The sequence below is a fragment of the Hemibagrus wyckioides genome, unplaced genomic scaffold (genome assembly GCF_019097595.1).
Source record: "Hemibagrus wyckioides isolate EC202008001 unplaced genomic scaffold, SWU_Hwy_1.0 Contig4, whole genome shotgun sequence".
NCBI lineage: Eukaryota > Metazoa > Chordata > Actinopteri > Siluriformes > Bagridae > Hemibagrus > Hemibagrus wyckioides.
Window position 1 is genome coordinate 655,132 of NW_026690802.1, and position 11,398 is coordinate 666,529.

The 11,398-nt window shown below is 40.1% G+C and overlaps 2 non-coding genes across 2 annotated transcripts; one reads left to right on the forward strand and one right to left on the reverse strand.

Moving 5' to 3' along the window:
- The first annotated feature begins 345 nt into the window (after positions 1–345).
- trnap-ugg (transfer RNA proline (anticodon UGG)) lies at positions 346–417 on the forward strand. Its single transcript has one exon. It is a non-coding gene; the product is annotated as a tRNA-Pro (tRNA).
- A 3,104-nt stretch (positions 418–3,521) lies between these two features.
- Positions 3,522–3,603, reverse strand: trnas-gcu (transfer RNA serine (anticodon GCU)). Its single transcript has one exon. It is a non-coding gene; the product is annotated as a tRNA-Ser (tRNA).
- Between the last annotated feature and the right edge of the window lie 7,795 nt (positions 3,604–11,398).

Here is an 11,398-nt window from a genome sequence, read left to right on the forward strand (position 1 = left end):
CAGTTTCCAGCAAAGAAGCTACAATCCTGTAAACTTGACCTATACTGAAACCTCCACCTGACACTAAAGCAAGCTTGTTCTACAAGAATTGATTTTGATCTTCATGTCAACCGAGATTAATGATATATTTGACCCAATGGCAAGAGCTGCTTACTTGGTTCACACTTAGCGTCTGGATTCCAAAAAGGTTTGAATCCCACAGGAGCCCTCGCTTTATTGTTAACTTGACTTTGTGTAACCGAGTTCCTTTTACTCGGACCCCAGTCCATATGAACAGGAAGGTCATACAGTTACAGAGTACAGTGACCCTCCATTGGCGCACATCAAGCGGAACAGGGACAACGCGGCTCGTTGGTCTAGGGGTATGATTCTCGCTTTGGGTGCGAGAGGTCCCGGGTTCAAATCCCGGACGAGCCCTTGATCTACATGGAATAGAGTGGTTGGGACAAAACTAATGGAAACTTGCACTGCTGGCTTGGTTTTCGCTTGGAAGCTTGTTTCTCCACACCTCCAAGAAGGTTCAAATCCCATTGTAATTACCTCTGAAAATTAAAGCTCCAACCTAAATCTCTGGAATACAGGGAGCGGGATGGAGAATGTCACACTTTGTGGAGACATGAACCTCTGAAATATTAATATAATAGAGTACAGAAAGACCTCAGAATATTGTCATTTTACTAACACCATTCATCATGTTCACTGTTATATTCATGTGTCAAGTTGTAGATGAAGGTGATGATGTTACTCTGTCCTGCAGCAACAAAGACACTGGTTCAGTAAACAGCCTACAACGGTACAAACAACATCCAAAATCTAAACCTGAGTTCCTTTTTTTCATCACTCCATGTGGAGGTAAATCCCTATGCCACCACGTCTGTCTGCTAAAGTTGATGATAAAACTAAACAAGTGGATCTGATCATCTCCTCTGCTGCTTTTAATGTTTGATAATATACAATTAGAAGGTAATTTATTCATAATCACACTCTCTGGTATCACCCAGATGAGGATGGGTTCACATTTGAGTCTTCCTCATATCGTCTCACAGAGTTTTTTCTTGCCGCTGTTGCCTCAGAGTTGCTCATTAGGGGTAAAGTTAATTTTCAACTTTGTAATTTCTATTCTGAATTTCTGTATTTCTGTAAAGCTGCTTTGAGACAATGTCCATTGTTAAAAGTGATGTACAAATAAAAGTGAAGTGAACTGAATTGAATTGAACTGAATTTAATTACCTTTTGGTTATAGACACAGCAAATTTACTTATGAGAGATTTTGTTTAAATCTGGATCAGTTTCCTATGATTTTCCCCAGCAAATTATCATAATTATTTATAAATGTACAAATAATTTAAAAACCACACAAACAGATAAAGGGTTATAGTATTGTATAGATGATGAATCTTCAAATACAACACCAGCCATAATGACTCTAGATTTCTGTCACTGACACTGTGTGAAGTGATCTGTACAAAATAACACTAAAACAGCATCACTTCCTGGGTGTGTCCTTCTAGAGACGTGTAAAGTTCAGCACATACAGCACTATTATACAGAATCCTCACAGAGCTGTGTTCAGAAATGGATCAACTATACAACTTACTGTACATAGTGAGATACATACCACTGATTCTCACTCTAGTTACAGGTAATTCATTTTCATCAGTTTATCAATAGATTTAACTATAACAATCATATTTAATCAGTTAATTAATTACATTAATTAATAACCATGTTTTTTTTTGGCGACGCTACCCATGCACTTGGAGGGTTGTGGGGCTGTGGTCAAGGGAGGCCTGCCAGGTCGGGAAAGAGAGGCACTCTGGCAGGCGGTCGCAATGGTTGTATCACGCATGATTCCATTACCAGGAAAGGTTTGAAAGGCTTAGGCTCTTGTTGACAAGGTTTGCTGATATGAACTTGCATCCCAGTCTGTTGCAATCAATTCAATTCAATTCAATTTTATTTGTATAGCGCTTTTAACAAAGAGCATTGTCTCAAAGCAGCTTTACATGAGAAACCACATAAGAAAACAACAAACATATGAACAGACAAACAGACAAACAGTCCTAGATGTTATCCCAAGTGAGCAAGCCTGAGGTGACTGAGGCGACTGTGGCAAGGAAAAACTCCCTTAGATGGTATGAGGAAGGAACCTTGAGAGGAACCAGACTCAAAAGGGAACCCATCCTCATTTGGGTGACAATTGTGTGATGTAGATACAGCATGTGTATAGTGTTATGTGAATCAATAAGGAGGTTGTTGTCCATGGCGCTGCTTGAATATCCCAATTCTCACAAGCAGAACCCGGCTGGAGCTGGTCCATCTCCGGATGCCACTGGAGCCGGCACAGTCTCTGTATGCCTCGGGATGGGTAGAAGAAAGGAAACAATGGAACAGCATTAGCGTAGCTGCTGTTCATAATATTAGCAGTACTAGCTGAATGTACTGGAGTGCAAGGTTATGGGAAGTGTTAGATGTATGCCTGGCTAAAGAGATAAGTCTTTAGTCTACATTTAAACTGGGAGACTGTGTCTGAGCCCCGAACACAGTCAGGAAGACTATTCCAGAGTTTTGGAGCTAAATACGAAACGCTCTACCTCCTTTTGTGGACTTTGATATTCTGCGAACTACTAGAAGTCCAGAATTTTGTGATCTTAAAGAGCGTGGTGGATTGTAATGTGTTAGAAGACTGGATAGATAGGTGGGAGCTAAACCATTTAGAGCCTTGTATGTGAGTAGAGCTAGTTTATAGTCAATTCTAAACTTAACAGGTAGCCAGTGCAGGGATGATATTATTGGGGTTATATGATCATATTTTCTTGATCTGTTAAGAACTCTGGCGGCTGCATTCTGGACTAACTGTAGCTTGTTTATTGAAGATGCAGGACAACCACCTAGTAATGCATTACAGTAGTCCAGTCTGGAGGTCATGAATGCATGAACTAGCTTTTCTGCATCAGATACAGATAAAATGTTCCTAAGCTTGGCAATATTTCTAAGATGGAAGAAGGCTGTTTTTGTGATATTGTAAATATGGTTTTCAAAGGATAAGTTGCTGTCTAATATTACACCCAGGTCTTTCACTGTTGAGCTAGTAGTAACAGTGCATCCTTCTAGGTGCAAGCTGAATTGTGAGAGCTTCTGTGTACTAGTTTTTGGGCCAATAAGTAATATCTCCGTTTTGTCAGAATTTAATAATAGGAAATTATCGGTCATCCAATCTCTAATATCTTTAACACACTCAGTTAATCTAGACCAATTAGATATTTCATCTGGTTTTGATGAGATATATAAAGGTGCACGATCCGGGCCGCTGTTTTCGGGACTGTGCGCTGCATTGATCTGCATGGATCTCCAGTGGCGACCCGTCAGCCTTACAGCATCTGTGTCCAACCAACATGGAAATACAGCCCACGGTTGCGAAACACCTAGACCCAGGGCTAGCTTTTCTCGATCCCCTCTAGCACTCCGAAGCATTCCGCATGCAAGAGTTGTGGTAAACAGGAGGTTAAAGGGCACACAAGCGACGAGGATGGGATTCGAACCCATGCGTGCAGAGCACAATGGATTAGCAGTCCATCGCCTTAACCTCTCGGCCACCTCGTCAGGTGCAGGTGTGGCACCCACGACCAAATGTCCACAGAGACCGCAACAATTCCGTAGCGGAGCACCATAACTCAACGCGTTTAAACACGCCTGTTCCCAAAGCAACTGGAGCCCATCCCACGTGCATTAGCAGTCTGTTTCCTTAACCTCTTGGCATCCTAGGTCACCCACATGACCTTACACCTCAGTGCACCTGGCACTTGCACTCCATTGCCCAAACCTCTTGGCCACCACTTCTTATGTCGATTTTTTATTCTTGGTTGAATTGTTGTTTTGTTGGTAGCTCGTAACCATGGTAAGGGCACGACTGATGCGGCTCACACACGGAAACCGTGTTTTGCGTACCGTTCTGTGGTTGTTTGGACTTGCTGTTTGAAAAAGCAAGGTGTGAAACGGAGCAGCCGGCGTTGACACCAGTTGCCGAAACCTGGGAGCTATTTCAGCACCTGGGTCTGGGGGCTCCGGTACCATGTGAGCTCGTTTTTTTTTTGCAGCCAGGCAGCCAGCTAACGGCAACTCTTAAGCACATTTGCAGAAGGTACAGGAGCCCCAACCCCTGTAAAGCCTTTGTGGTGCCAAAGCCCACAACCACTGCCTTGAAAAGGCTCAGCTGGCAGCAGTGCGTTTTGAACCCTCGCCTCCGAAGAGGCTGGAGCCTAAATCCAGCGCCTTAGACCACTCGGCCACGCTACCCAAGGGCTTAGTATTTATAGACCTCTGTGGAGAGCACACTGACATACTGTCTGGGTGTGTGGTACACAGACTGCACAGATGAGGACAGACAAACTGTGCAGAGGGTGAAAAACAGCTCAAAAAATCATCAGCTGCCCTCTGCCCTCCCTGGATGACATGTCCAGGTTCCCGCTGCCTCAGCAAAATCAAGGCCATCACAGGAGACTCCTCACATCCTGCTCATCACTTGTTTGACCTGTTGCCATCTGGGAGGCACTTCAGGTCAACAAAGTCTCACACCACCAGACTTACAAACAGCTTCTTCCCCTGGGCCATTCGGACTGCAAACAATCACTGAACACACACACACACACATTCTACCTAATAAAATGTGCAATTCCACTGTGCACTTTAATCTGTCTGTGAATTGAGTACAAGTTATAACTTAATATTGGCTTTGCACAAATTAGATTTCAAGCAAATATAAAATTGGGAACATTTTGTTGCAGCTTTATGAATGTTCTGCTTATATTGCAGTAGCCCTTTAAAAAAGGGTACAAGTATGCATATGTATGAAAGGAGAGTCCATAACCTGAGGTACTGAGATATTGAGAAGGGTTCAGTATTTATATTAACATTTTTTTACATATGTTTCTTTATTGACATGCACAGCCAATTATTACAACATTATTACAACAATACTAATTCTAACAAAGTCCTGAATATGTACAATATGGCTATATTTGTGGACACCTAACCATCACACCAGTATGTGGGCATTCTCCAAACTGCTGCACAATTGTAGGATGTCTTTATATTCTTACAAAAACATGTTCCGGCTCAATGAAGATGTTTATTACAAGTTTGGTGTGGAATAAAATGAGTTACCTGCACACAGCCCTGAACTCAAACCCACTCAACACTTTGGGATGAATTAGAATTCTGACTGCACCCCAAGCCACACATGCCTGATGTTTTAGGGCTGTATGGACATACAGTATCTCACAAAAGTAAGTACACCCCTCACAGTTTTGTAAATATTTTATTAAATCTTTTCATGTGACAACATTGAAGAAACGACACTCTGCTCCAATGTAAAGTAGTGAGTGTACAGCCTGTATAACAGTGTAAATTTGCTGTCCCCTCAAAATAACTCAACACACAGCCATTAATGTCTAAACCATTAGCAACAAAAGTGAATACACCCCTAAGTGGAAATGTCCAAATTGGGCCCAAAGTGTCAATATTTTGTGTGGCCACCATTATTTTCCAGCATTGCCTTAACCCTCTTGGGCATGGAGTTCACCAGAGCTACAGGTTGCCATATATTTACAAAAATGTGAGGGGTGTACTCACTTTATATACAATATACCACTATATATTTATAGTGGTATATTGCCACTTACTGAACAATCATCTAATTTTTAATATTATTAGTGTATATTTTGCAACAAGTTTGAAGTAATATCTAAATAAAGCTAGTCTAAGTAGATTGGGTGAGCAAATGGCTGTGTGTGTGTGTGTGTGTGTGTGTGTGTGAAAGAGAGAGAGAGAGAGAGAGAGAGAGAGAGAGAGAGAGAAAGAGAAACAATTATTTTTTTCAATTATATTTCTGCACATATATAAATTTGGTAAGTTAAAAAACAATTTTTTTGGTGTCAAGGTTTTTCTCTTCAGTGAACACAAGATGGCGCAGTCACTTATCTTAATGTTGGTCAAGAACCAGAGCACCACACAACCTGCTCACATTCTCTGAGACATAGAGTGTACTTGTTCTTCTATCATACATACTGCTGATATAATATCCTAACCCCTGCCCTGGTTACTCTTAGTGCCTAAGATAATTTCAGAGATACCATTCTGATTAAACAACACAACTGTCCACTTAACACTAAACTGTCATAAGAATAAATAATCATCTAATGTCATTTCTTTGGCACCTGCTGTGTCAGAAACATTAAAAACTAGAAACTTATATGTGAATGTGCCTTTATTCTTCTTTCTCTTCTTCTGATGCTATTGTGAGTACAGGAAAGTTTTATTTTTCAGATTTAACTGTTAGAGCTGAGAAATAAGGGATTAATTCAACCTTAATTACCAAGTGAAAATACTAATTTCTTCCTCATTCTTAAATAAATCATATTCTCTTCCACTTAGTGTTTCTAACATTAATCTGCCTGCTGGTGTTTATACAAACTTTCTCTAATTTAGAGATATCACTAACATGTAAAATAACATAAATACATTATTTTCCTGCTTTCAGTATGTGTTTACTTAAATGTGCTCTGGACAGGTTCCCCATATGAGGCTGAATGTAAAGCCAGGATGTTTCAGTAAGAATCAACAATCTGACAACAACATTGGTGACACTGTCATGTGATGCTGTGGGGTGGAGCAATTTTGAAGCTTTATGATGTTAACATATTAGATTACAGAAAGATCTCCACTATTTTCACTGAGCTAAGACCAGTCATCATGTTCACTGTTATATTCATGTATCTGTGGCTTTCACTAGGTGAGTTAACATTGACTTTTTTGTTATTGCAGAAATATCAACTATATTATATTAAATATTAGTCTGTATGGTGATGCAGTGTGAAAATGTAGAGTGTGGGTCTGACTTAAGTATTTCCTGTTGATTATTTAAAGATTAAAAACATTATGTTCTCTTCTCTATGACAGGTGACTCCATGGCAGATTCAATAGAACCAGATTTCCCTCATAAAGCTGTAGATGAAGGTGATGATGTTGTTCTGTCCTGCAAATACAAATCAAGCTATACTACAGGAAACTACCTGCACTGGTACAAGCAATATCCAAAATCTAAACCAGAGTTCGTTCTTATTGTTGACCAAAAAGGAAATCCAATTTCCAACACTGACCCAAGAATGTCTGCTAAAGTTGACGATAAAACTAAACAAGTGGATCTGATCATCTCCTCTGCTGCTGTATCAGACTCTGCTCTATACTACTGTGCTCTGCAGCCCACAGTGACAGGAAATCCAGCTGCACTGTACAAAAACTTTCACACAGTTTTGTTATATTGAAAGCAGTTCTGCTGATGATGTTGAGCTGCTATTTACATGCTATTTTTTGGCGAATTCTGTCTCTCTTGCAATTTATAAAAGGTTCATAAATATGTTATAGTTTGACAAATGTTGGATTATTAGGAGATAGCTAATTGTTTTTTTAAGCTTCATTAACCACTTGATCCTGTTCAGAGATCTATAGCTTTTCTTGGCAACACTGGAAATGAGGGAAACCTGAGCTCAATCTCGAACTGGGGACCATGGAACTGTGAGGCAGCAATACTATCTGATGTCTTTGTCTGGCAGCTCATCAGTGCCTGAAAAGTAAAAATTAGTTAAATATTTTGCATTCATTAATGGTATAATATTTGGTTTAGAGAGGGATTATTAATATAACTTTTAAAAGTAGCTTTTCCTTATTTTGGTATTCAATCTTCTTGGGAATTTCTTTAGATGCTCTGATGAGTCTACATGCAGAAAGAAGAAGAAGAGGCTTAAAGCCATGTAAAAACAACAATCCACAGGTTAAAAAATACATGACTGTTGGCATCACAGTGATGACAGTTTTTATGGTGCATCACATAGAATCTTATCTGAGCCAGAAAATCCCAGAAGTGTCTCAATTTCATGTAGAGATAGGAGAGCAGACCCCTCTCTCCCATCCTCATCATTACATTCAGGGAAATATTGATAGCATCATGTGAAACTATTCAGCTGTTTAATATTAAACTGCACTCCGTGTCAGAGCAGAAGACTCTATGGAAGATAATGAAAACCACTAGAAAGATGATTAGGGTCTATCTATCCACCATTGAGGATCCTTACCAGAAAATATATACAACTTTGGGATGTTGCCTCCGAGCCTCTTCCAGACACTTTACTCAGATAGTCAGGTATACATCTTTATACACTGATGATACTATTCCATATTCCTTGATAACCTGGAAATAAAAAGTAAAAGCTTGGTTCAATCATCACAGCAGAATTTTACAATATACAATATACCAACACTATATCATGGAAGGCAGCACTGAATCTTTTGAGTTTGTTGCAGTGAACATCAGCAAGTTCACCACCACTGCCTTGAAGAGGCATACACATAATGTATTACAGTATTACAGAGAAAAAATCCTTTATAAATAACTGCTTTTTTCTACTGTTTTACACAGTGTTCAGTGTGGGAAAGATAAAAAAACAACAACTAAGAATTATTTCTTAAATGTATTTTGGTTTCAAATATTATCTTGTGATTAATAATCAAGTATTTAAGTAAATTTAAGGTAATTTTGTGTCTTTACTTCCCTGTTAGGACAAGATGTAGGACAGGACTTTCTTAATGGCCAATTCAGTGGAGTTGAGTTTTATAGCTGCTTTCAAACATGAAAATGAAAAATTCAGCAGTATTTAAAGAGAAATATATGGGGGTTATGAAGACATACTTTTGTGTGACTATTTCTTCTGTATTCTCAAATAAACCTTATTCTTTTAATGGTTCTAACAATAAGCCACCTTCTGCTGCACAAATGACACACAGAGGAAGGTAAATAAACAAAACAGATTTCTACACGCAAAACCAATAAATACCACTGCTAAGTACATTTAATCCAGTAAAACTGTCTTAGATAGAATTTCACAGAACAATGAGGCAATAGAACAATCTGTAAAATTATAAATGGAAAGTAGCACTATGCAAAAGACACTGTGAGAACCGTGTGACCCAGTGATGGGTTTAGTTTACACACCACCAAAACCAGGGTCACACAGTCCAGTCACAAACACCAACTACTAAAGAAAGGACTTCATTACATATTATAACAATTCCTGAATGTCCATCCATTAAAAGATTCTTATTTTATTTATTAGAGAGAGAGACTTTGACTTTTTATGCATCTTTATTTACACAAGTCACATATAAAAGTCACAGTGACTTAATAAATAAATAAGTAAATAAATAAATACGTATTAAAATAAATGTCAATAAATTATTTTAAATATGAGTGATTAGTTTAGTTCTGCTGCAAAGTTAAGTTTCCTTTCTGCAACAGAACACAACACATTATCACAACACCACACACATTTAAACATATCCAAGTCATTCATACTTTTATAAAAATTAAAATCAATTGAAATTCTAGATTTCATTAGCCTTTTCAGAATTTTTATGGCGTCACAGTCAGTGCTTTGTTCAATTTGTTTTTTCCGGCTCAGGTATATTGCCATTTTGGCCTGACCAAATATAAAATTAATCAGTTGGCACCTGAACCAGTGTTTTCTGACATACTTAAAACCAAAAATAAAACACTGAAAAGTAAAAACAACATTAAAAGACCTTAAAATTCTCAGTAAAAACACAAACAGTGGAAGTAATCTGGAGCAGTGAATAAAAGCATGAAAAACTGTTTCTCTGTGAACAAAAAGGACAATCATGTGCAATATCAGGATTTAAAACAGAAATAAAAGAGTTCACAGAGATAATACAGTGTAAAATCCTCCATTGGAGGTCGGCAGCTTTTTTAGTTAACAGTGGTTTATACAGTGCCCTCCACTCTGGTTTAAAATCATCAGTAAAACCATGTACACTTCTCCATGGGGTGTCCACCCTCCCACTCAGCTTTTTCTTGTTTAAAACCTTTACACACGCTCTGTAGAGCAGCTTCCCCGACACTGACCCAAAGTCCATCTCCCCTTCACCCCGGCACTCCAGGAGGGGGCCGGGGAAAGGGTTCGTCTTCTGTAGGACCAGTCTCTGTGTGTGAATAGTCCATTAGCTGAACACGCTCCTCTGATGTCAATGCAGATTTCCAGCGGTGTAGGAGCTGATTGACAACACGCAGGGACCGCAGTCCCATACGCGCTGCCAGGTCCTCTGCCCTCGACAAGTCCGACCCCGCGATGTTCACAAGCTCCCGGAGCGTTATAATCCCTGAGGAGATGAGAGTTCTGGACAGTGCAGGGACGGTCACACTGGAGATGTCCAGTCTCCTGCCGTACACCAGAGGTTCCTCCAGCAGCCAGTGTAGCGTTCTACAGCCCTTGTTTTGTTTCTTAAAACAGTTCCAAAAAATCCACGGTAAAAGGCTGGTACTCCAGAAATGTCCAGCATTTTTGTGTCCATTAAAAACAACGCTCTGTCCAGCCCCAGTCCTTGAACTGTGCGTAGTAGTCCACTGGCTGCTGCTCTCCATACTAAGTCTCCGGGTCCAGTGAGGAGTCTCTGGATGAACTGGAGGCGGAAGGCTGCGGCTCTGCTGGACAGCTGGACCAGCCCCTGTCCTCCTTCCTCCTTCGGCAGATGAAGCACACTCTGTGGAATCCAGTGTAGACCGTCCCAGAAGAAGTCCACCAGCAGGGCCTGGATGTTTGCCAGCAGGTTCGGCGGCGGATCCACGCATACCAGCTTGTGCCAGAGGGACGACGCGGCGAGGTTGTTGATGACCAGCGTTCTCCCCCTGTAGGACATCTTTGGAACCAGCCGCTTCCACCTGCTCAGTCTGCCCTTCACGTGCTCTACAGAACCTTCCCAGTTTTTACTTAAAAACTCATTGTTCCCCAGGTAGACACCCAAGTATTTAAAACCACCTCTTTTCCATGCTAAGCCTCCTGGTAGTGACGGTTGCCCACCTTCCCACTCCCCAACTAAAATGGCTTCACTTTTAGACCAGTTAACCTTGGCGGAGGATAAAATTTGAAAGTCATTTAAAATATCAGTTAAAACATTGACATCATTTTGTGTGTTTATCATCACTACCAGATCATCTGCATAAGCTGATAAACATATTGAGGCATTAGCATGTGGCATATTAAAACCAGAGAGATTACTTCTTAACTTATTTAAAAGAGGTTCAATAGCTAGAGAGTACAACATTCCAGAGAGGGAACAGCCCTACCTGATCCCTCTGTACACTCTAAAAGGAGCACATAAACCACCGTTAACCTTCAGTACACTCTCAATGTTACTGTACAACACCTTGATCATGGCTATAAAACCTGGGTTGAACCCGAAGGCTTCCAGAACCTTCCACAAATATTCATGTTCAACCCGGTCAAAAGCCTTTTCCTGATCTAGAGAAATCAGACCAGTTTTTAAGCCCAAT